Source organism: Syngnathus scovelli, chromosome 18, assembly GCF_024217435.2.
Source record: "Syngnathus scovelli strain Florida chromosome 18, RoL_Ssco_1.2, whole genome shotgun sequence".
Classification (NCBI taxonomy): domain Eukaryota; kingdom Metazoa; phylum Chordata; class Actinopteri; order Syngnathiformes; family Syngnathidae; genus Syngnathus; species Syngnathus scovelli.
Genome location: NC_090864.1, coordinates 3645114 through 3672596, shown reverse-complemented (window position 1 = coordinate 3672596; position 27483 = coordinate 3645114). Strand labels below are relative to the sequence as shown.

Genomic DNA, 27483 nt, shown 5'->3' with positions numbered 1-27483 from the left:
TTCAATCCATTCCAACTTTCAACTTTTCATCTTTTGCTTACCTATTTCACAACTTCCCACTTACCAAAAATTCCAAATTTGGAATTCAACCAAATTTTAAAAAAATTTGTTTTTCTACTCTAATTTCTACATTGTTCAACCGATTCAACTCATTCCAACTTTCAACTGTTCATCTTTTGCCTATCTATTCCACAACTTCCCACTTACCAAAAATTCCATATTTGAAATTCAACCAAATTCTCCAACATTTTGTTTTTCTACTCTAATTTCTACATTGTTCAACCGATTCAACCCATTCCAACTTTCAACTCTTCATCTTTTGCCTACCTATTCCACAACTTCCGACTTACCAAAAATTCCAAATTTGAAATTCAACCTAAATCTCCAAAATTTCGTTTTTCTACTCTAATTTCTACATTGTTCAACCGATTCAACCCGTTCCAACTTTCAACTCTTCATCTTTTGCCTACCTATTCCACAACTTCCCACTTACCAAAAATTCAAAATTTGAAATTCAACCAAATTCTCAAACATTTTGTTTTTCTTCTCTAATCTTTACATTGTGAAAGCGATTCAATCCATTCCAACTTTCAACTTTTCATCTTTTGCTTACCTATTTCACAACTTCCCACTTACCAAAAATTCCAAATTTGGAATTCAACCAAATTTTAAAAAAATTAGTTTTTCTACTCTAATTTCTACATTTTTTAACCGATTCAACTCATTCCAACTTTCAACTGTTCATGTTTTGCCTACCTATTCCACAACTTCCCGTTTACCAAAAATTCCAAATTTGAAATTCAACCAAATTCTCCAAAATTTCGTTTTTCTAATCTAATTTCTACATTGTTCAACCGATTCAACCCATTCCAACTTTCAACTCTTCATCTTTTGCCTACCTATTCCGCAACTTCCGACTTATCAAAAATTCCAAATTTGAAATTCAACCAAAATCTCCAAAATTTCGTTTTTCTACTCTAATTTCCACATTGTTCAACCGATTCAACCCGTTCCAACTTTCAACTCTTCATCTTTTGCCTACCTATTCCACAACTTCCCACTTACCAAAAATTCAAAATTTGAAATTCAACCAAATTCTCAAACATTTTGTTTTTCTTCTCTAATCTTTACATTGTGCAACCGATTCAATCCATTCCAACTTTCAACTTTTCATCTTTTGCTTACCTTTCACAACTTCCCACTTACCAAAAATTCCAAATTTGAAATTCAACCAAATTCTGCGAAATTTCGTTTTTCGACTCTAATTTGTACATTTTTCAACCGATTCAACCCATTCCAACTTTCAACTCTTCATCTTTTGCCTACGTATTACACAACTTCCCACTTACCAAAAATCCCAAATTTGAAATTCAACCAAATTCTCCAAAATTTCGTTTTTCTACTCTCATTTCTACATTTCTCTACCGATTCAACCCATTCCAACTTTCAACTCTTCATCTTTTGCTTACCTATTCCACAACTTCCCCTTACAAAAAATTCCAAATTTTGAAATTTGAAATTCAACCAAATTCTCCAATAATGTGTTTTTCTACTCTAATTTTCACATTGTTCAACCGATTCAACCCATTCCAACTTTCAACTCTTCATCTTTTTCCTACCTATTCCCCAAATTTCCACTTGCCATAAATTCCACATTTTAAGATTTTAAACTCAACCAAATTCTCCAAAATTCTGAAATTCCACCAAATTCTCCAAAATTCCATTTTTCACCTCTATTTTCTACATTTCTCAAGTAATTCAACTCGTTTCAGCATAATTCGCCAGCATTCCCCAAGAAGTGATTCAAAGTCTTCGCCTTCACACGCAATTTCTCCAGAAATTGCATTTTCTAGTTATTGTGTGAAGGCGATGGCCTTCACACATATGTTATTCTACACCATTCTCTATTATTATTATTATTATTATTATATTTTATTCTCCACACTTTTTTGTCCCGCTTCTTCTTCCACATAGTTCATCCGATTCACTCCGTTCCACTTTTGACGTGTTCCAAATATTCACGAGATGAGCGCTTCCATTTTTCTCGTTCCGAAAATTTTCCGATTTCGCAAAATTCGCGAACTTACGACAAATTTTTCCCCATTCATTCTTAATGGCAGATTCGACATTTCACATTTACATCATTCCACTTTTTTCTACATTGTTCAACCGATTCAACTCATTCCAACGTTCAACTGTTCATCTTTTGCCTACCTATTCCACAACTTCCCACTTACCAAAAATTCCAAATTTGAAATTCAACCAAATTCTCCAAAATTTCGTTTTTCCACTCTAACTTTTACGTTTTTCAACCGATTCAACCCATTCCAACTTTCAACTGTTCATCTTTTTCTAACTATTCCACAACTTCCAACTTATGAAAAATTCCAAATTTTCAAATTTGGAATTCAACCAAATTCTCAAAAATTTTGTTTTTCTACTCTAATTTCTACATTTTTCAACCGATTCAACTCATTCCAACTTTCAACTGTTCATGTTTTGCCTACCTATTCCACAACTTCCCACTTACCAAAAATTCCATATTTGAAATTCAACCAAATTCTCCAACATTTTGTTTTTCTACTCTAATTTCTACATTTTTTAACCGATTCAACTCATTCCAACTTTCAACTGTTCATGTTTTGCCTACCTATTCCACAACTTCCCGTTTACCAAAAATTCCAAATTTGAAATTCAACCAAATTCTCCAAAATTTCGTTTTTCTAATCTAATTTCTACATTGTTCAACCGATTCAACCCATTCCAACTTTCAACTCTTCATCTTTTGCCTACCTATTCCACAACTTCCCACTTACCAAAAATTCCATATTTGAAATTCAACCAAATTCTCCAACATTTTGTTTTTCTACTCTAATTTCTACATTGTTCAACCGATTCAACCCATTCCAACTTTCAACTCTTCATCTTTTGCCTACCTATTCCACAACTTCCGACTTACCAAAAATTCCAAATTTGGAATTCAACCAAATTCTCAAAAATTTTGTTTTTCTACTCTAATTTCTACATTTTTTAACCGATTCAACTCATTCCAACTTTCAACTGTTCATGTTTTGCCTACCTATTCCACAACTTCCCGTTTACCAAAAATTCCAAATTTGAAATTCAACCAAATTCTCCCAAATTTCGTTTTTCTAATCTAATTTCTACATTGTTCAACCGATTCAACCCATTCCAACTTTCAACTCTTCATCTTTTGCCTACCTATTCCACAACTTCCCACTTACCAAAAATTCCAAATTTGAAATTCAACCAAATTCTCCAACATTTTGTTTTTCTACTCTAATTTCTACATTGTTCAACCGATTCAACCCATTCCAACTTTCAACTCTTCATCTTTGGCCTACCTATTCCACAACTTCCGACTTACCAAAAATTCCAAATTTGAAATTCAACCAAAATCTCCAAAATTTCGTTTTTCTACTGTAATTTCTACATTGTTCAACCGATTCAACCCATTCCAACTTTCAACTCTTCATCTTTTGCCTACCTATTCCACAACTTCCCACTTACCAAAAATTAAAAATTTGAAATTCAACCAAATTCTCAAACATTTTGTTTTTCTACTCTAATCTTTACATTGTGCAACCGATTCAATCCATTCCAACTTTCAACTTTTCATCTTTTGCTTACCTATTTCACAACTTCCCACTTACCAAAAATTCCAAATTTGAAATTCAACCAAATTCTGCAAAATTTCGTTTTTCGACTCTAATTTGTACATTTTTCAACCGATTCAACCCATTCCAACTTTCAACTCTTCATCTTTTGCCTACGTATTACACAACTTCCCACTTACCAAAAATCCCAAATTTGAAATTCAACCAAATTCTCCAAAATTTCGTTTTTCTACTCTCATTTCTACATTTCTCTACCGATTCAACCCATTCCAACTTTCAACTCTTCATCTTTTGCTTACCTATTCCACAACTTCCCCTTACAAAAAATTCCAAATTTTGAAATTTGAAATTCAACCAAATTCTCCAAAAATGTGTTTTTCTACTCTAATTTTCACATTGTTCAACCGATTCAACTCATTCCAACTTTCAACTCTTCATCTTTTTCCTACCTATTCCCCAAATTTCCACTTGCCATAAATTCCACATTTTAAGATTTTAAACTCAACCAAATTCTCTAAAATTCTGAAATTCCACCAAATTCTCCAAAATTCCGTTTTTCACCTCTATTTTCTACATTTCTCAAGTAATTCAACTCGTTTCAGCATAATTCGCCAGCATTCGCCAAGAAGTGATTCAAAGTCTTCGCCTTCACACGCAATTTCTCCAGAAATTGCATTTTCTAGTTGTGTGAAGGCGATGGCCTTCACACATATGTTATTCTACACCATTCTCTATTATTATTATTATTATTATTATTCTTCTATTTTATTCTCCACACTTTTTTGTCCCGCTTCTTCTTCCACATAGTTCATCCGATTCACTCCGTTCCACTTTTGATGTATTCCAAATATTCACGAGATGAGCGCTTCCATTTTTCTCGTTCCGAAAATTTTCCGATTTCGCAAAATTCGCGAATTTACGACAAATTTTTCCCCATTCATTCTCAATGGCAGATTCGACATTTCACATTTACGTCATTCCCCTTTTAAATTCACCTCATTCAGCACATTCAAACCACATTCGGAATGATTCTCGACATTCCCAAAATTCCCAAATTCAAAAATTTCACGTTTTCACGTTAAAAATTCCGACAAAATTTCACGAAATTTCGTTTTTCACCTCTAATTTCTACATTTTTCGACCGATTCAACCCGTTCCAACTTCCAACTGTTCATCTTTTGCCTACCTATTCCACAACTTCCCACTTACAAAAAAATTCCAAATTTTCAAATTTGAAATTCAACCAAATTCTTCGTAATTTCGTTTTTCTACTCTAATTTCTACATTTTTCAACCGATTCAACCCATTCCAACTTTCAACTGTTCATCTTTTGCCTGCCTATTCCACAACTTCTCACCTTTCAAAAATTCCAAAATTTCAAATTTGAAATTCAACCAAATTCTCCAAAATTTCATTTTTCTACTCTAACTTCTACGTTTTTCAACCGATTCAACCCATTCCAACTTTCAACTGTTCATCTTTTGCCTACCTATTCCACACCTTCCCACTTACCAAAATTTCCAAATTTTCAATTTTGAAATTCAACCAAATTCTACAAAATTTGGTTTTTCTACTCTAATTTCTACATTTTTCAACCGATTCAACCCATTCCAACTTTATTCACTTTGGTCACCTCATCCTTACCATATTCACCCCCTTCACCCCCACTTCCACTATGCTTACAAAATTCAACCCTTGACCCCCACTTCCAGTGTGGCGGCCATCTTGGATTGACCCTGAAGTGCTCCCAATGAACCTAGAATGAACCGGAAGTGGCCCAAATCAAACCGGAAGTGACCTTAGGTAAACAGGAAGTGACCTCAGGTAAACCGGAAGTGACCCCAAATCAAACCGGAAGTGACCTTTTTAAACCGGAAGTGACCTTTTTAAACCGGAAGTGACCCCAAATAAACCGGAAGTGACCTCAGCTGGACCGGAAGTGCCTCTAATCAGACCGGAAGTGACCCAAATGGACCGGAAGTGACCCAAATCAACCCGGAAGTGAACTTATTTCAACATTAACTACCATAAACAGCTACATTAGGCGCTAACTTTTGCATTTTTTGTCCGATTGAACCCGTTTCAACATTTTAACCCCAAAAGTGAACCTCCTGAAGCTGTTTTTTTACGTTTTGTTCCAAATTTCAAAATATTTTGGCGCAATTGCTTTTTCTTTTAATTCCCATTCATTCTCTATGGGGATTCAACATTTGCTCTCACTTCTACATTTTTTAACCGATTCAACCCGTTCCAACATTCAACTGTTCATCCTTTGCCTGCCTATTCCACAACTTTCCACTTACCAAAAATTCCAAAAATCAAATTTGAAATTCAACCATATTCTCAAAAATTTAGTATTACACTTCTATTTTCCACATTTCTCAAGAAATTCAACTCATTTCAACATCATTCGGCATCATTCCCCAAGAAGTGATTCAAAGTCTTCGCCTTCACACGCAATTTCTCCAGAAATTGCATTTTCTAGTTATTATTATTCTTCTATTTTATTCTCCACACTTTTTTGTCTCGCTTCTTCTTCCACATAGTTCATCCGATTCACTCCGTTCCACTTTTGACGCGTTCCAAATATTCACGAGATGAGCGCTTCCATTTTTCTCGTTCCGAAAATTTTCCGATTTCGCAAAATTCGCGAACTTACGACAAATTTTTCCCCATTCATTCTTAATGGCAGATTCGACATTTCACATTTACATCATTCCACTTTTTTCTACATTGTTCAACCGATTCAACTCATTCCAACTTTCAACTGTTCATCTTTTGCCTACCTATTCCACAACTTCCCACTTACCAAAAATTCCAAATTTGAAATTCAACCAAATTCTCCAAAATTTCGTTTTTCCACTCTAACTTTTACGTTTTTCAACCGATTCAACCCATTCCAACTTTCAACTGTTCATCTTTTTCTAACTATTCCACAACCTCCAACTTATGAAAAATTCCAAATTTTCAAATTTGGAATTCAACCAAATTCTCAAAAATTTTGTTTTTCTACTCTAATTTCTACATTTTTCAACCGATTCAACTCATTCCAACTTTCAACTGTTCATGTTTTGCCTACCTATTCCACAACTTCCCACTTACCAAAAATTCCATATTTGAAATTCAACCAAATTCTCCAACATTTTGTTTTTCTACTCTAATTTCTACATTTTTTAACCGATTCAACTCATTCCAACTTTCAACTGTTCATGTTTTGCCTACCTATTCCACAACTTCCCGTTTACCAAAAATTCCAAATTTGAAATTCAACCAAATTCTCCAAAATTTCGTTTTTCTAATCTAATTTCTACATTGTTCAACCGATTCAACCCATTCCAACTTTCAACTCTTCATCTTTTGCCTACCTATTCCACAACTTCCCACTTACCAAAAATTCCATATTTGAAATTCAACCAAATTCTCCAACATTTTGTTTTTCTACTCTAATTTCTACATTGTTCAACCGATTCAACCCATTCCAACTTTCAACTCTTCATCTTTTGCCTACCTATTCCACAACTTCCGACTTACCAAAAATTCCAAATTTGGAATTCAACCAAATTCTCAAAAATTTTGTTTTTCTACTCTAATTTCTACATTTTTTAACCGATTCAACTCATTCCAACTTTCAACTGTTCATGTTTGCCTACCTATTCCACAACTTCCCGTTTACCAAAAATTCCAAATTTGAAATTCAACCAAATTCTCCAAAATTTCGTTTTTCTAATCTAATTTCTACATTGTTCAACCGATTCAACCCATTCCAACTTTCAACTCTTCATCTTTTGCCTACCTATTCCACAACTTCCCACTTACCAAAAATTCCATATTTGAAATTCAACCAAATTCTCCAACATTTTGTTTTTCTACTCTAATTTCTACATTGTTCAACCGATTCAACCCATTCCAACTTTCAACTCTTCAACTTTTGCCTACCTATTCCACAACTTCCGACTTACCAAAAATTCCAAATTTGGAATTCAACCAAATTCTCAAAAATTTTGTTTTTCTACTCTAATTTCTACATTTTTTAACCGATTCAACTCATTCCAACTTTCAACTGTTCATGTTTTGCCTACCTATTCCACAACTTCCCGTTTACCAAAAATTCCAAATTTGAAATTCAACCAAATTCTCCAAAATTTCGTTTTTCTAATCTAATTTCTACATTGTTCAACCGATTCAACCCATTCCAACTTTCAACTGTTCATGTTTTGCCTACCTATTCCACAACTTCCCACTTACCAAAAATTCCATATTTGAAATTCAACCAAATTCTCCAACATTTTGTTTTTCTACTCTAATTTCTACATTTTTTAACCGATTCAACTCATTCCAACTTTCATCTGTTCATGTTTTGCCTACCTATTCCACAACTTCCCGTTTACCAAAAATTCCAAATTTGAAATTCAACCAAATTCTCCAAAATTTCGTTTTTCTAATCTAATTTCTACATTGTTCAACCGATTCAACCCATTCCAACTTTCAACTCTTCATCTTTGGCCTACCTATTCCACAACTTCCGACTTACCAAAAATTCCAAATTTGAAATTCAACCAAAATCTCCAAAATTTCGTTTTTCTACTGTAATTTCTACATTGTTCAACCGATTCAACCCATTCCAACTTTCAACTCTTCATCTTTTGCCTACCTATTCCACAATTTCCCACTTACCAAAAATTAAAAATTAAAAATTTGAAATTCAACCAAATTCTCAAACATTTTGTTTTTCTACTCTAATCTTTACATTGTGCAACCGATTCAATCCATTCCAACTTTCAACTTTTCATCTTTTGCTTACCTATTTCACAACTTCCCACTTACCAAAAATTCCAAATTTGAAATTCAACCAAATTCTGCAAAATTTCGTTTTTCGACTCTAATTTGTACATTTTTCAACCGATTCAACCCATTCCAACTTTCAACTCTTCATCTTTTGCCTACGTATTACACAACTTCCCACTTACCAAAAATCCCAAATTTGAAATTCAACCAAATTCTCCAAAATTTCGTTTTTCTACTCTCATTTCTACATTTCTCTACCGATTCAACCCATTCCAACTTTCAACTCTTCATCTTTTGCTTACCTATTCCACAATTTCCCCTTACAAAAAATTCCAAATTTTGAAATTCAACCAAATTCTCCAAAAATGTGTTTTTCTACTCTAATTTTCACATTGTTCAACCGATTCAACTCATTCCAACTTTCAACTCTTCATCTTTTTCCTACCTATTCCCCAAATTTCCACTTGCCATAAATTCCACATTTTAAGATTTTAAACTCAACCAAATTCTCCAAAATTCTGAAATTCCACCAAATTCTCCAAAATTCCGTTTTTCACCTCTATTTTCTACATTTCTCAAGTAATTCAACTCGTTTCAGCATAATTCGCCAGCATTCGCCAAGAAGTGATTCAAAGTCTTCGCCTTCACACGCAATTTCTCCAGAAATTGCATTTTCTAGTTGTGTGAAGGCGATGGCCTTCACACATATGTTATTCTACACCATTCTCTATTATTATTATTGTGTGAAGGCGATGGCCTTCACACATATGTTATTCTACACCATTCTCTATTATTATTATTATTATTATTATTATTATTATTATTCTTCTATTTTATTCCCGCCACTTTTTTGTCCCGCTTCTTCTTCCACATAATTCATCCGATTCACTCCGTTCCACTTTTGACGTATTCCAAATATTCACGAGATGAGCGCTTCCATTTTTCTCGTTCCGAAAATTTTCCGATTTCGCAAAATTCGCGAATTTACGACAAATTTTTCCCCATTCATTCTCAATGGCAGATTCGACATTTCACATTTACGTCATTCCCCTTTTAAATTCACCTCATTCAGCACATTCAAACCACATTCGGAATGATTCTCGACATTCCCAAAATTCCCAAATTCAAAAATTTCACGTTTTCACGTTAAAAATTCCGACAAAATTTCACGAAATTTCATTTTCACCTCTAGTTTCTACATTTTTCAACCGATTCAACCCATTCCAATTTTCAACTGTTCATCTTTTGCCTGCCTATTCCACAACTTCTCACCTACCAAAAATTCCAAAATTTCAAATTTGAAATTCAACCAAATTCTCCAAAATTTCGTTTTTCTACTCTAACTTCTACGTTTTTCAACCGATTCAACCCATTCCAACTTTCAACTGTTCATCTTTTGCCTACCTATTCCACACCTTCCCACTTACCAAAATTTCCAAATTTTCAATTTTGAAATTCAACCAAATTCTACAAAATTTGGTTTTTCTACTCTAATTTCTACATTTTTCAACCGATTCAACCCATTCCAACTTTATTCACTTTGGTCACCTCATCCTTACCATATTCACCCCCTTCACCCCCACTTCCACTATGCTTACACAATTCAACCCTTGACCCCCACTTCCAGTGTGGCGGCCATCTTGGATTGACCCTGAAGTGCTCCCAATGACCCTAGAATGAACCGGAAGTGCCCCAAATCGAACCGGAAGTGACCTTAGGTAAACAGGAAGTGACCTTAGGTAAACCGGAAGTGACCCCAAATCAAACCGGAAGTGACCTTTTTAAACCGGAAGTGACCTTTTTAAACCGGAAGTGACCCCAAATAAACCGGAAGTGACCTCAGCTAGACCGGAAGTGCCTCTAATCAAACCGGAAGTGACCCAAATAGACCGGAAGTGACCCAAATCAACCCGGAAGTGACCTTATTTCAACATTAACTGCCCTAAATAGCTACATTAGGCGCTAACTTTTGCTTTTTTTGTCCGATTGAACCCGTTTCAACATTTTAACCCCAAAAGTGAACCTCCTGAAGCTGTTTTTTTTCGTTTTGTTCCAAATTTCAAAATATTTTGGCGCAATTGCTTTTTCTTTTAATTCCCATTCATTCTCTACGGAGATTCAACATTTGCTCTCACTTCTACATTTTTTAACCGATTCAACCCGTTCCAACATTCAACTGTTCATCTTTTGCCTACCTATTCCACAACCTCCCACTTACCACAAATTCCAAACTTCAAATTTGAAATTCAACCAAATTCTCCAAAATTTAGTATTACACTTCTATTTTCCACATTTCTCAAGAAATTCAACTCATTTCAACATCATTCGCCATTTTTCCCAAGAAGTGATTCAAAGTCTTCGCCTTCACACGCAATTTCTCCAGAAATTGCATTTTCTAGTTATTATTATTATTCTATTTTATTCTCCACACTTTTTTGTCCCGCTTCTTCTTCCACATAGTTCATCCGATTCACTCCGTTCCACTTTTGATGTATTCCAAATATTCACGAGATGAGCGCTTCCATTTTTCTCGTTCCGAAAATTTTCCGATTTCGCAAAATTCGCGAATTTACGACAAATTTTTCCCCATTCATTCTCAATGGCAGATTCGACATTTCACATTTACGTCATTCCCCTTTTAAATTCACCTCATTCAGCACATTCAAACCACATTCGGAATGATTCTCGACATTCCCAAAATTCCCAAATTCAAAAATTTCACGTTTTCACGTTAAAAATTCCGACAAAATTTCACGAAATTTCGTTTTTCACCTCTAATTTCTACATTTTTCGACCGATTCAACCCGTTCCAACTTCCAACTGTTCATCTTTTGCCTACCTATTCCACAACTTACCACTTACAAAAAAATTCCAAATTTTCAAATTTGAAATTCAACCAAATTCTTCGTAATTTCGTTTTTCTACTCTAATTTCTACATTTTTCAACCGATTCAACCCATTCCAAATTTCAACTGTTCATCTTTTGCCTGCCTATTCCACAACTTCCCACTTACCAAAAATTCCATATTTGAAATTCAACCAAATTCTCCAACATTTTGTTTTTCTACTCTAATTTCTACATTGTTCAACCGATTCAACCCATTCCAACTTTCAACTCTTCATCTTTGGCCTACCTATTCCACAACTTCCGACTTACCAAAAATTCCAAATTTGAAATTCAACCAAAATCTCCAAAATTTCGTTTTTCTACTGTAATTTCTACATTGTTCAACCGATTCAACCCATTCCAACTTTCAACTCTTCATCTTTTGCCTACCTATTCCACAATTTCCCACTTACCAAAAATTAAAAATTAAAAATTTGAAATTCAACCAAAATCTCAAACATTTTGTTTTTCTACTCTAATCTTTACATTGTGCAACCGATTCAATCCATTCCAACTTTCAACTTTTCATCTTTTGCTTACCTATTTCACAACTTCCCACTTACCAAAAATTCCAAATTTGAAATTCAACCAAATTCTGCAAAATTTCGTTTTTCGACTCTAATTTGTACATTTTTCAACCGATTCAACCCATTCCAACTTTCAACTCTTCATCTTTTGCCTACGTATTACACAACTTCCCACTTACCAAAAATCCCAAATTTGAAATTCAACCAAATTCTCCAAAATTTCGTTTTTCTACTCTCATTTCTACATTTCTCTACCGATTCAACCCATTCCAACTTTCAACTCTTCATCTTTTGCTTACCTATTCCACAACTTCCCCTTACAAAAAATTCCAAATTTTGAAATTCAACCAAATTCTCCAAAAATGTGTTTTTCTACTCTATTTTTCACATTGTTCAACCGATTCAACTCATTCCAACTTTCAACTCTTCATCTTTTTCCTACCTATTCCCCAAATTTCCACTTGCCATAAATTCCACATTTTAAGATTTTAAACTCAACCAAATTCTCCAAAATTCTGAAATTCCACCAAATTCTCCAAAATTCCGTTTTTCACCTCTATTTTCTACATTTCTCAAGTAATTCAACTCGTTTCAGCATAATTCGCCAGCATTCGCCAAGAAGTGATTCAAAGTCTTCGCCTTCACACGCAATTTCTCCAGAAATTGCATTTTCTAGTTATTATTATTATTATATTTTATTCTCCACACTTTTTTGTCCCGCTTCTTCTTCCACATAATTCATCCGATTCACTCCGTTCCACTTTTGACGTGTTCCAAATATTCACGAGATGAGCGCTTCCATTTTTCTCGTTCCGAAAATTTTCCGATTTCGCAAAATTCGCGAACTTACGACAAATTTTTCCCCATTCATTCTTAATGGCAGATTCGACATTTCACATTTACATCATTCCACTTTTTTCTACATTGTTCAACCGATTCAACTCATTCCAACTTTCAACTGTTCATCTTTTGCCTACCTATTCCACAACTTCCCACTTACCAAAAATTCCAAATTTGAAATTCAACCAAATTCTCCAAAATTTCGTTTTTCCACTTCAACTTTTACGTTTTTCAACCGATTCAACCCATTCCAACTTTCAACTGTTCATCTTTTTCTAACTATTCCACAACTTCCAACTTATGAAAAATTCCAAATTTTCAAATTTGGAATTCAACCAAATTCTCAAAAATTTTGTTTTTCTACTCTAATTTCTACATTTTTCAACCGATTCAACTCATTCCAACTTTCAAATGTTCATGTTTTGCCTACCTATTCCACAACTTCCCACTTACCAAAAATTCCATATTTGAAATTCAACCAAATTCTCCAACATTATGTTTTTCTACTCTAATTTCTACATTTTTAACCGATTCAACTCATTCCAACTTTCAACTGTTCATGTTTTGCCTACCTATTCCACAACTTCCCGTTTACCAAAAATTCCAAATTTGAAATTCAACCAAATTCTCCAAAATTTCGTTTTTCTAATCTAATTTCTACATTGTTCAACCGATTCAACCCATTCCAACTTTCAACTCTTCATCTTTTGCCTACCTATTCCACAACTTCCCACATACCAAAAATTCCATATTTGAAATTCAACCAAATTCTCCAACATTTTGTTTTTCTACTCTAATTTCTACATTGTTCAACCGATTCAACCCATTCCAAATTTCAACTCTTCAACTTTTGCCTACCTATTCCACAACTTCCGACTTACCAAAAATTCCAAATTTGGAATTCAACCAAATTCTCAAAAATGTTGTTTTTCTACTCTAATTTCTACATTTTTTAACCGATTCAACTCATTCCAACTTTCAACTGTTCATGTTTTGCCTACCTATTCCACAACTTCCCGTTTACCAAAAATTCCAAATTTGAAATTCAACCAAATTCTCCAAAATTTCGTTTTTCTAATCTAATTTCTACATTGTTCAACCGATTCAACCCATTCCAACTTTCAACTGTTCATGTTTTGCCTACCTATTCCACAACTTCCCACTTACCAAAAATTCCAAATTTGAAATTCAACCAAATTCTCCAAAATTTCGTTTTTCTATTCTAATTTCTACATTGTTCAACCGATTCAACCCATTCCAACTTTCAACTCTTCATCTTTTGCCTACCTATTCCACAACTTCCGACTTACCAAAAATTCCAAATTTGGAATTCAACCAAATTCTCAAAAATTGTGTTTTTCTACTCTAATTTCTACATTTTTTAACCGATTCAACTCATTCCAACTTTCAACTGTTCATGTTTTGCCTACCTATTCCACAACTTCCCGTTTACCAAAAATTCCAAATTTGAAATTCAGCCAAATTCTCCAACTTATGAAAAATTCCAAATTTTCAAATTTGGAATTCAACCAAATTCTCAAAAATTTTGTTTTTCTACTCTAATTTCTACATTTTTCAACCGATTCAACTCATTCCAACTTTCAACTGTTCATGTTTTGCCTACCTATTCCACAACTTCCCACTTACCAAAAATTCCATATTTGAAATTCAACCAAATTCTCCAACATTTTGTTTTTCTACTCTAATTTCTACATTTTTTAACCGATTCAACTCATTCCAACTTTCAACTGTTCATGTTTTGCCTACCTATTCCACAACTTCCCGTTTACCAAAAATTCCAAATTTGAAATTCAACCAAATTCTCCAAAATTTCGTTTTTCCACTCTAATTTCTACATTGTTCAACCGATTCAACCCATTCCAACTTTCAACTCTTCATCTTTTGCCTACCTATTCCACAACTTCCCACTTACCAAAAATTCCATATTTGAAATTCAACCAAATTCTCCAACATTTTGTTTTTCTACTCTAATTTCTACATTGTTCAACCGATTCAACCCATTCCAACTTTCAACTCTTCATCTTTTGCCTACCTATTCCACAACTTCCGACTTACCAAAAATTCCAAATTTGGAATTCAACCAAATTCTCAAACATCTTGTTTTTCTACTCTAATTTCTACATTTTTTAACCGATTCAACTCATTCCAACTTTCAACTGTTCATGTTTTGCCTACCTATTCCACAACTTCCCGTTTACCAAAAATTCCAAATTTGAAATTCAACCAAATTCTCCAAAATTTCGTTTTTCTAATCTAATTTCTACATTGTTCAACCGATTCAACCCATTCCAACTTTCAACTCTTCATCTTTTGCCTACCTATTCCAAAACTTCCGACTTACCAAAAATTCCAAATTTGAAATTCAACCAAAATCTCCAAAATTTCGTTTTTCTACTGTAATTTCTACATTGTTCAACCGATTCAACCCATTCCAACTTTCAACTCTTCATCTTTGGCCTACCTATTCCACAATTTCCCACTTACCAAAAATTAAAAATTAAAAATTTGAAATTCAACCAAATTCTCAAACATTTTGTTTTTCTACTCTAATTTCTACATTGTTCAACCGATTCAATCCATTCCAACTTTCAACTTTTCATCTTTTGCTTACCTATTTCACAACTTCCCACTTACCAAAAATTCCAAATTTGAAATTCAACCAAATTCTGCAAAATTTCGTTTTTCGACTCTAATTTGTACATTTTTCAACCGATTCAACCCATTCCAACTTTCAACTCTTCATCTTTTGCCTACGTATTACACAACTTCCCACTTACCAAAAATCCCAAATTTGAAATTCAACCAAATTCTCCAAAATTTCGTTTTTCTACTCTCATTTCTACATTTCTCTACCGATTCAACCCATTCCAACTTTCAACTCTTCATCTTTTGCTTACCTATTCCACAACTTCCACTTACAAAAATTCCAAATTTTGAAATTTGAAATTCAACCAAATTCTCCAAAAATGTGTTTTTCTACTCTAATTTTCACATTGTTCAACCGATTCAACTCATTCCAACTTTCAACTCTTCATCTTTTTCCTACCTATTCCCCAAATTTCCACTTGCCATAAATTCCACATTTTAAGATTTTAAACTCAACCAAATTCTCCAAAATTCTGAAATTCCACCAAATTCTCCAAAATTCCGTTTTTCACCTCTATTTTCTACATTTCTCAAGTAATTCAACTCGTTTCAGCATAATTCGCCAGCATTCGCCAAGAAGTGATTCAAAGTCTTCGCCTTCACACGCAATTTCTCCAGAAATTGCATTTTCTAGTTATTATTATTCTTCTATTTTATTCCCGCCACTTTTTTGTCCCGCTTCTTCTTCCACATAATTCATCCGATTCACTCCGTTCCACTTTTGACGTATTCCAAATATTAACGAGATGAGCGCTTCCATTTTTCTCGTTCCGAAAATTTTCCGATTTCGCAAAATTCGCGAATTTACGACAAATTTTTCCCCATTCATTCTCAATGGCAGATTCGACATTTCACATTTACGTCATTCCCCTTTTAAATTCACCTCATTCAGCACATTCAAACCACATTCGGAATGATTCTCGACATTCCCAAAATTCCCAAATTCAAAAATTTCACGTTTTCTCGTTAAAAATTCCGACAAAATTTCACGAAATTTCGTTTTTCACCTCTAATTTCTACATTTTTCGACCGATTCAACCCGTTCCAACTTCCAACTGTTCATCTTTTGCCTACCTATTCCACAACTTCCCACTTACAAAAAAATTCCAAATTTTCAAATTTGAAATTCAACCAAATTCTTCGTAATTTCGTTTTTCTACTCTAACTTCTACATTTTTCAACCGATTCAACCCATTCCAACTTTCAACTGTTCATCTTTTGCCTGCCTATTCCACAACTTCTCACCTACCAAAAATTCCAAAATTTCAAATTTGAAATTCAACCAAATTCTCCAAAATTTCGTTTTTCTACTCTAACTTCTACGTTTTTCAACCGATTCAACCCATTCCAACTTTCAACTGTTCATCTTTTGCCTACCTATTCCACACCTTCCCACTTACCAAAATTTCCAAATTTTCAATTTTGAAATTCAACCAAATTCTACAAAATTTGGTTTTTCTACTCTAATTTCTACATTTTTCAACCGATTCAACCCATTCCAACTTTATTCACTTTGGTCACCTCATCCTTACCATATTCACCCCCTTCACCCCCACTTCCACTATGCTTACAAAATTCAACCCTTGACCCCCACTTCCAGTGTGGCGGCCATCTTGGATTGACCCTGAAGTGCTCCCAATGAACCTAGAATGAACCGGAAGTGGCCCAAATCGAACCGGAAGTGACCTTAGGTAAACAGGAAGTGACCTCAGGTAAACCGGAAGTGACCCCAAATCAAACCGGAAGTGACCTTTTTAAACCGGAAGTGACCTTTTTAAACCGGAAGTGACCCCAAATAAACCGGAAGTGACCTCAGCTGGACCGGAAGTGCCTCTAATCAGACCGGAAGTGACCCAAATGGACCGGAAGTGACCCAAATCAACCCGGAAGTGAACTTATTTCAACATTAACTGCCATAAATAGCTACATTAGGCGCTAACTTTTGCATTTTTTGTCCGATTGAACCCGTTTCAACATTTTAACCCCAAAAGTGAACCTCCTGAAGCTGTTTTTTTACGTTTTGTTCCAAATTTCAAAATATTTTGGCGCAATTGCTTTTTCTTTTAATTCCCATTCATTCTCTATGGAGATTCAACATTTGCTCTCACGTCTACATTTTTTAACCGATTCAACCCGTTCCAACATTCAACTGTTCATCTTTTGCCTACCTATTCCACAACCTCCCACTTACCACAAATTCCAAACTTCAAATTTGAAATTCAACCAAATTCTCCAAAATTTAGTATTACACTTCTATTTTCCACATTTCTCAAGAAATTCAACTCATTTCAACATCATTCGCCATCATTCCCCAAGAAGTGATTCAAAGTCTTCGCCTTCACACGCAATTTCTCCAGAAATTGCATTTTCTAGTTATTATTATTATTCTTCTATTTTATTCTCCACACTTTTTTGTCCCGCTTCTTCTTCCACATAGTTCATCCGATTCACTCCGTTCCACTTTTGACGTGTTCCAAATATTCACGAGATGAGCGCTTCCATTTTTCTCGTTCCGAAAATTTTCCGATTTCGCAAAATTCGCGAACTTACGACAAATTTTTCCCCATTCATTCTTAATGGCAGATTCGACATTTCACATTTACATCATTCCACTTTTTTCTACATTGTTCAACCGATTCAACTCATTCCAACTTTCAACTGTTCATCTTTTGCCTACCTATTCCACAACTTCCCACTTACCAAAAATTCCAAATTTGAAATTCAACCAAATTCTCCAAAATTACGTTTTTCCACTCTAACTTTTACGTTTTTCAACCGATTCAACCCATTCCAACTTTCAACTGTTCATCTTTTTCTAACTATTCCACAACTTCCAACTTATGAAAAATTCCAAATTTTGAAATTTGGAATTCAACCAAATTCTCAAAAAATTTGTTTTTCTACTCTAATTTCTACATTTTTTAACCGATTCAACTCATTCCAACTTTCAACTGTTCATGTTTTGCCTACCTATTCCACAACTTCCGACTTACCAAAAATTCCATATTTGAAATTCAACCAAATTCTCCAACATTTTGTTTTTCTTCTCTAATTTCTACATTTTTTAACCGATTCAACTCATTCCAACTTTCAACTGTTCATGTTTTGCCTACCTATTCCACAACTTCACGTTTACCAAAAATTCCAAATTTGAAATTCAACCAAGTTCTCCAAAATTTCGTTTTTCTAATCTAATTTCTACATTGTTCAACCGATTCAACCCATTCCAACTTTCAACTCTTCATCTTTTGCCTACCTATTCCACAACTTCCCGTTTACCAAAAATTCCAAATTTGAAATTCAACCAAATTCTCCAAAATTTCGTTTTTCTAATCTAATTTCTACATTGTTCAACCGATTCAACCCATTCCAACTTTCAACTCTTCATCTTTTGCCTACCTATTCCACAACTTCCCACTTACCAAAAATTCCATATTTGAAATTCAACCAAATTCTCCAACATTTTGTTTTTCTACTCTAATTTCTACATTGTTCAACCGATTCAACCCATTCCAACTTTCAACTCTTCATCTTTTGCCTACCTATTCCACAACTTCCGACTTACCAAAAATTCCAAATTTGGAATTCAACCAAATTCTCAAAAATTTTGTTTTTCTACTCTAATTTCTACATTTTTTAACCGATTCAACTCATTCCAACTTTCAACTGTTCATGTTTTGCCTACCTATTCCACAACTTCCCGTTTACCAAAAATTCCAAATTTGAAATTCAACCAAATTCTCCAAAATTTCGTTTTTCTAATCTAATTTCTACATTGTTCAACCGATTCAACCCATTCCAACTTTCAACTCTTCATCTTTTGCCTACCTATTCCACAACTTCCCACTTACCAAAAATTCCATATTTGAAATTCAACCAAATTCTCCAACATTTTGTTTTTCTACTCTAATTTCTACATTGTTCAACCGATTCAACCCATTCCAACTTTCAACTCTTCATCTTTGGCCTACCTATTCCACAACTTCCGACTTACCAAAAATTCCAAATTTGAAATTCAACCAAAATCTCCAAAATTTCGTTTTTCTACTGTAATTTCTACATTGTTCAACCGATTCAACCCATTCCAACTTTCAACTCTTCATCTTTTGCCTACCTATTCCACAATTTCCCACTTACCAAAAATTAAAAATTAAAAATTCAACCAAATTCTCAAACATTTTGTTTTTCTACTCTAATCTTTACATTGTGCAACCGATTCAATCCATTCCAACTTTCAACTTTTCATCTTTTGCTTACCTATTTCACAACTTCCCACTTACCAAAAATTCCAAATTTGAAATTCAACCAAATTCTGCAAAATTTCGTTTTTCGACTCTAATTTGTACATTTTTCAACCGATTCAACCCATTCCAACTTTCAACTCTTCATCTTTTGCCTACGTATTACACAACTTCCCACTTACCAAAAATCCCAAATTTGAAATTCAACCAAATTCTCCAAAATTTCGTTTTTCTACTCTCATTTCTACATTTCTCTACCGATTCAACCCATTCCAACTTTCAACTCTTCATCTTTTGCTTACCTATTCCACAACTTCCCCTTACAAAAAATTCCAAATTTTGAAATTTGAAATTCAACCAAATTCTCCAAAAATGTGTTTTTCTACTCTAATTTTCACATTGTTCAACCGATTCAACTCATTCCAACTTTCAACTCTTCATCTTTTTCCTACCTATTCCCCAAATTTCCACTTGCCATAAATTCCACATTTTAAGATTTTAAACTCAACCAAATTCTCCAAAATTCTGAAATTCCACCAAATTCTCCAAAATTCCGTTTTTCACCTCTATTTTCTACATTTCTCAAGTAATTCAACTCGTTTCAGCATAATTCGCCAGCATTCGCCAAGAAGTGATTCAAAGTCTTCGCCTTCACACGCAATTTCTCCAGAAATTGCATTTTCTAGTTGTGTGAAGGCGATGGCCTTCACACATATGTTATTCTACACCATTCTCTATTATTATTGTGTGAAGGCGATGGCCTTCACACATATGTTATTCTACACCATTCTCTATTATTATTATTGTGTGAAGGCGATGGCCTTCACACATATGTTATTCTACACCATTCTCTATTATTATTATTATTATTATTCTTCTATTTTATTCTCCACACTTTTTTGTCCCGCTTCTTCTTCCACATAGTTCATCCGATTCACTCCGTTCCACTTTTGATGTATTCCAAATATTCACGAGATGAGCGCTTCCATTTTTCTCGTTCCGAAAATTTTCCGATTTCGCAAAATTCGCGAATTTACGACAAATTTTTCCCCATTCATTCTCAATGGCAGATTCGACATTTCACATTTACGTCATTCCCCTTTTAAATTCACCTCATTCAGCACATTCAAACCACATTCGGAATGATTCTCGACATTCCCAAAATTCCCAAATTCAAAAATTTCACGTTTTCACGTTAAAAATTACGACAAAATTTCACGAAATTTCGTTTTTCACCTCTAATTTCTACATTTTTCGACCGATTCAACCCGTTCCAACTTCCAACTGTTCATCTTTTGCCTACCTATTCCACAACTTCCCACTTACAAAAAAATTCAAAATTTTCAAATTTGAAATTCAACCAAATTCTTCGTAATTTCGTTTTTCTACTCTAATTTCTACATTTTTCAACCGATTCAACCCATTCCAACTTTCAACTGTTCATCTTTTGCCTGCCTATTCCACAACTTCTCACCTATCAAAAATTCCAAAATTTCAAATTTGAAATTCAACCAAATTCTCCAAAATTTCGTTTTTCTACTCTAACTTCTACGTTTTTCAACCGATTCAACCCATTCCAACTTTCAACTGTTCATCTTTTGCCTACCTATTCCACACCTTCCCACTTACCAAAATTTCCAAATTTTCAATTATTCTACAAAATTTGGTTTTTCTACTCTAATTTCTACATTTTTCAACCGATTCAACCCATTCCAACTTTATTCACTTTGGTCACCTCATCCTTACCATATTCACCCCCTTCACCCCCACTTCCACTATGCTTACAAAATTCAACCCTTGACCCCCACTTCCAGTGTGGCGGCCATCTTGGATTGACCCTGAAGTGCTCCCAATGAACCTAGAATGAACCGGAAGTGGCCCAAATCAAACCGGAAGTGACCTTAGGTAAACAGGAAGTGACCTCAGGTAAACCGGAAGTGACCCAAAATCAAACCGGAAGTGACCTTTTTAAACCGGAAGTGACCTTTTTAAACCGGAAGTGACCCCAAATAAACCGGAAGTGACCTCAGCTGGACCGGAAGTGCCTCTAATCAGACCGGAAGTGACCCAAATGGACCGGAAGTGACCCAAATCAACCCGGAAGTGAACTTATTTCAACATTAACTGCCATAAATAGCTACATTAGGCGCTAACTTTTGCATTTTTTGTCCGATTGAACCCGTTTCAACATTTTAACCCCAAAAGTGAACCTCCTGAAGCTGTTTTTTTACGTTTTGTTCCAAATTTCAAAATATTTTGGCGCAATTGCTTTTTCTTTTAATTCCCATTCATTCTCTATGGAGATTCAACATTTGCTCTCACGTCTACATTTTTTAACCGATTCAACCCGTTCCAACATTCAACTGTTCATCTTTTGCCTACCTATTCCACAACCTCCCACTTACCACAAATTCCAAACTTCAAATTTGAAATTCAACCAAATTCTCCAAAATTTAGTATTACACTTCTATTTTCCACATTTCTCAAGAAATGCAACTCATTTCAACATCATTCGCCATCATTCCCCAAGAAGTGATTCAAAGTCTTCGCCTTCACACGCAATTTCTCCAGAAATTGCATTTTCTAGTTATTATTATTATTATTATATTTTATTCTCCACACTTTTTTGTCCCGCTTCTTCTTCCACATAATTCATCCGATTCACTCCGTTCCACTTTTGACGTATTCCAAATATTCACGAGATGAGCGCTTCCATTTTTCTCGTTCCGAAAATTTTCCGATTTCGCAAAATTCGCGAATTTACGACAAATTTTTCCCCATTCATTCTCAATGGCAGATTCGACATTTCACATTTACGTCATTCCCCTTTTAAATTCACCTCATTCAGCACATTCAAACCACATTCGGAATGATTCTCGACATTCCCAAAATTCCCAAATTCAAAAATTTCACGTTTTCACGTTAAAAATTCCGACAAAATTTCACGAAATTTCGTTTTTCACCTCTAGTTTCTACATTTTTCAACCGATTCAACCCATTCCAATTTTCAACTGTTCATCTTTTGCCTGCTTATTCCACAACTTCTCACCTACCAAAAATTCCAAAATTTCAAATTTGAAATTCAACCAAATTCTCCAAAATTTCGTTTTTCTACTCTAACTTCTACGTTTTTCAACCGATTCAACCCATTCCAACTTTCAACTGTTCATCTTTTGCCTACCTATTCCACACCTTCCCACTTACCAAAATTTCCAAATTTTCAATTTTGAAATTCAACCAAATTCTACAAAATTTGGTTTTTCTACTCTAATTTCTACATTTTTCAACCGATTCAACCCATTCCAACTTTATTCACTTTGGTCACCTCATCCTTACCATATTCACCCCCTTCACCCCCACTTCCACTATGCTTACACAATTCAACCCTTGACCCCCACTTCCAGTGTGGCGGCCATCTTGGATTGACCCTGAAGTGCTCCCAATGACCCTAGAATGAACCGGAAGTGCCCCAAATCGAACCGGAAGTGACCTTAGGTAAACAGGAAGTGACCTTAGGTAAACCGGAAGTGACCCCCAAATCAAACCGGAAGTGACCTTTTTAAACCGGAAGTGACCTTTTTAAACCGGAAGTGACCCCAAATAAACCGGAAGTGACCTCAGCTAGACCGGAAGTGCCTCTAATCAAACCGGAAGTGACCCAAATAGACCGGAAGTGACCCAAATCAACCCGGAAGTGACCTTATTTCAAAATTAACTGCCCTAAATAGCTACATTAGGCGCTAACTTTTGCATTTTTTGTCCGATTGAACCCATTTCAACATTTTAACCCCAAAAGTGAACCTCCTGAAGCCGTTTTCTTCCTTTTGTTCCAAATTTCAAAAAATTTTGGCGCAATTGCTTTTTCTTTTAATTCCCATTCATTCTCTATGGGGATTCAAGATTTGCTCTAACTTCTACATTTTTTAACCGTTTCAACCTGTTCCAACTTTCAACTGTTCATCTTTTGCCTACCTATTCCACAACCTCCCACTTACCAAAAATCCCAAACTTTCAAATTTGAGATTCAACCAAATTCCCCAAAATTTAGTATTACACTTCTATTTTCCACATTTCTCAAGAAATTCAACTCATTTCAACATCATTCGCCATCATTCCCCAAGAAGTGATTCAAAGTCTTCGCCTTCACACGCAATTTCTCCAGAAATTGCATTTTCTAGTTATTATTATTATTATATTTTATTCTCCACACTTTTTTGTCCCGCTTCTTCTTCCACATAATTCATCCGATTCACTCCGTTCCACTTTTGACGTATTCCAAATATTCACGAGATGAGCGCTTCCATTTTTCTCGTTCCGAAAATTTTCCGATTTCGCAAAATTCGCGAATTTACGACAAATTTTTCCCCATTCATTCTCAATGGCAGATTCTACATTTCACATTTACGTCATTCCCCTTTTAAATTCACCTCATTCAGCACATTCAAACCACATTCGGAATGATTCTCGACATTCCCAAAATTCCCAAATTCAAAAATTTCACGTTTTCACGTTAAAAATTCCGACAAAATTTCACGAAATTTCGTTTTTCACCTCTAGTTTCTACATTTTTCAACCGATTCAACCCATTCCAATTTTCAACTGTTCATCTTTTGCCTGCCTATTCCACAACTTCTCACCTACCAAAAATTCCAAAATGTCAAATTTGAAATTCAACCAAATTCTCCAAAATTTCGTTTTTCTACTCTAACTTCTACGTTTTTCAACCGATTCAACCCATTCCAACTTTCAACTGTTCATCTTTTGCCTACCTATTCCACACCTTCCCACTTACCAAAATTTTCAATTTTGAAATTCAACCAAATTCTACAAAATTTGGTTTTTCTACTCTAATTTCAACATTTTTCAACCGATTCAACCCATTCCAACTTTATTCACTTTGGTCACCTCATCCTTACCATATTCACCCCCTTCACCCCCACTTCCACTATGCTTACACAATTCAACCCTTGACCCCCACTTCCAGTGTGGCGGCCATCTTGGATTGACCCTGAAGTGCTCCCAATGACCCTAGAATGAACCGGAAGTGCCCCAAATCGCACCGGAAGTGACCTTAGGTAAACAGGAAGTGACCTTAGGTAAACCGGAGGTGACCCCAAATCAAACCGGAAGTGACCTTTTTAAACCGGAAGTGACCCCAAATAAACCGGAAGTGACCTCAGTTGGACCGGAAGTGCCTCTAATCAGACCGGAAGTGACCCAAATAGACCGGAAGTGACCCAAATCAACCCGGAAGTGAACTTATTTCAACATTAACTGCCATAAATAGCTACATTAGGCGCTAACTTTTGCATTTTTTGTCCGATTGAACCCGTTTCAACATTTTAACCCCAAAAGTTAACCTCCTGAAGCTGTTTTTTTACGTTTTGTTCCAAATTTCAAAATATTTTGGCGCAATTGCTTTTTCTTTTAATTCCCATTCATTCTCTATGGGGATTCAACATTTGCTCTCACTTCTACATTTTTTAACCGATTCAACCCGTTCCAACATTCAACTGTTCATCCTTTGCCTGCCTATTCCACAACTTTCCACTTACCAAAAATTCTCTACAATTTCGTTTTTCTACTCTTTTTTCCACATTTTTCAACCGATTCAACCCATTCCGACTTTATTCACTTTGTTTACCTTATGCTTACCATATTCACCTCCTTCACCCACACTTCCAGTGTGGCGGCCATCTTGGATTGACCCGGAAGTGCCCCCAATGAACCCAGAATGTACCGGAAGTGCCCCATATCAAGCCGCAAGTGACCTTAGGTAAACAGGAAGTGACCTTAGGTAAACCGGAAGTGACCCCAAATCAAACCGGAAGTGACCTTTTTAAACCGGAAGTGACCTTTTTAAACCGGAAGTGACCCCAAATAAAACGGAAGTGACCTCAGCTAGACCGGAAGTGCCTCTAATCAAACCGGAAGTGACCCAAATAGACCGGAAGTGACCCAAATCACCCCGGAAGTGACCCTATTTCAACATTAACTGCCCTAAATAGCTACATTAGTCACTAACTTTTGCATTTTTTGTCCGATTGAACCCGTTTCAACATTTTAACTCCAAAAGTGAACCTCCTGAAGCTATTTATTTTCGTTTTGTTCCAAATTTCAAAATATTTTGGCGCAATTGCTTTTTCTTTTAATTCCCATTCATTCTCTATGGAGATTCAACATTTGCTCTCACGTCTACATTTTTTAACCGATGCAACCCGTTCCAACATTCAACTGTTCATCTTTTGCCTACCTATTCCACAACCTCCCACTTACCACAAATTCCAAACTTCAAATTTGAAATTCAACCAAATTCTCCAAAATTTAGTATTACACTTCTATTTTCCACATTTCTCAAGAAATTCAACTCATTTCAACATCATTCGCCATCATTCCCCAAGAAGTGATTCAAAGTCTTCGCCTTCACACGCAATTTCTCCAGAAATTGCATTTTCTAGTTGTGTGAAGGCGATGGGCCTTCACATATGTTATTCTACACCATTCTCTATTATTATTATTATTCTTCTATTTTATTCCCGCCACTTTTTTGTCCCGCTTCTTCTTCCACATAATTCATCCGATTCACTCCGTTCCACTTTTGATGTATTCCAAATATTCACGAGATGAGCGCTTCCATTTTTCTCGTTCCGAAAATTTTCCGATTTCGCGAAATTCGCGAATTTACGACAAATTTTTCCCCATTCATTCTCAATGGCAGATTCGACAATTCACATTTACGTCATTCCCCTTTTAAATTCACCTCATTCAGCACATTCAAACCACATTCGGAATGATTCTCGACATTCCCAAAATTCCCAAATTCAAAAATTTCACGTTTTCACGTTAAAAATTCCGACAAAATTTCACGAAATTTCGTTTTTCACCTCTAGTTTCTACATTTTTCAACCGATTCAACCCATTCCAATTTTCAACTGTTCATCTTTTGCCTGCCTATTCCACAACTTCTCACCTACCAAAAATTCCAAAATTTCAAATTTGAAATTCAACCAAATTCTCCAAAATTTCGTTTTTCTACTCTAACTTATACGTTTTTCAACCGATTAAACCCATTCCAACTTTCAACTGTTCATCTTTTGCCTACCTATTCCACACCTTCCCACTTACCAAAATTTCCAAATTTTCAATTTTGAAATTCAACCAAATTCTACAAAATTTGGTTTTTCTACTCTAATTGCTACATTTTTCAACCGATTATACCCATTCCAACTTTATTCACTTTGGTCACCTCATCCTTACCATATTCACCCCCTTCACCCCCACTTCCACTATGCTTACACAATTCAACCCTTGACCCCCACTTCCAGTGTGGCGGCCATCTTGGATTGACCCTGAAGTGCTCCCAATGACCCTAGAATGAACCGGAAGTGCCTCAAATCGAACCGGAAGTGACCTTAGGTAAACAGGAAGTGACCTTAGGTAAACCGGAAGTGACCCCAAATCAAACCGGAAGTGACCTTTTTAAACCGGAAGTGACCTTTTTAAACCGGAAGTGACCCCAAATAAACCAGAAGTGACCTCGGCTAGACCGGAAGTGCCTCTACTCAAACCGGAAGTGACCCAAATAGACCGGAAGTGACCCAAATCACCCCGGAAGTGACCTTATTTCAACATTAACTGCCCTAAATAGCTACATTAGTTGCTAACTTTTGCATTTTTTGTCCGATTGAACCCATTTCAACATTTTAACTCCAAAAGTGAACCTCCTGAAGCTATTTATTTTCGTTTTGTTCCAAATTTCAAAATATTTTGGCGCAATTGCTTTTTCTTTTAATTCCCATTCATTCTCTATGGAGATTCAACATTTGCTCTCACGTCTACATTTTTTAACCGATTCAACCCGTTCCAACATTCAACTGTTCATCTTTTGCCTACCTATT

The 27483-nt window shown here is 35.2% G+C and overlaps 2 long non-coding RNA genes across 2 annotated transcripts in view; both read right to left on the bottom strand.

The window, feature by feature from the left end:
• The window catches only part of LOC137839673 (uncharacterized), a 146236-nt gene that overhangs the window by 105024 nt on the left and 13729 nt on the right, over positions 1-27483 (bottom strand). The window lies entirely within an intron of this gene.
• On the bottom strand, positions 25-25536 carry LOC125985852 (uncharacterized). Its single transcript, XR_011085726.1, has 3 exons — positions 18315-25536; positions 12226-14730; positions 25-8980 (listed from the first exon to the last, which is right to left on the bottom strand). It is a non-coding gene; the product is annotated as an uncharacterized lncRNA (long non-coding RNA).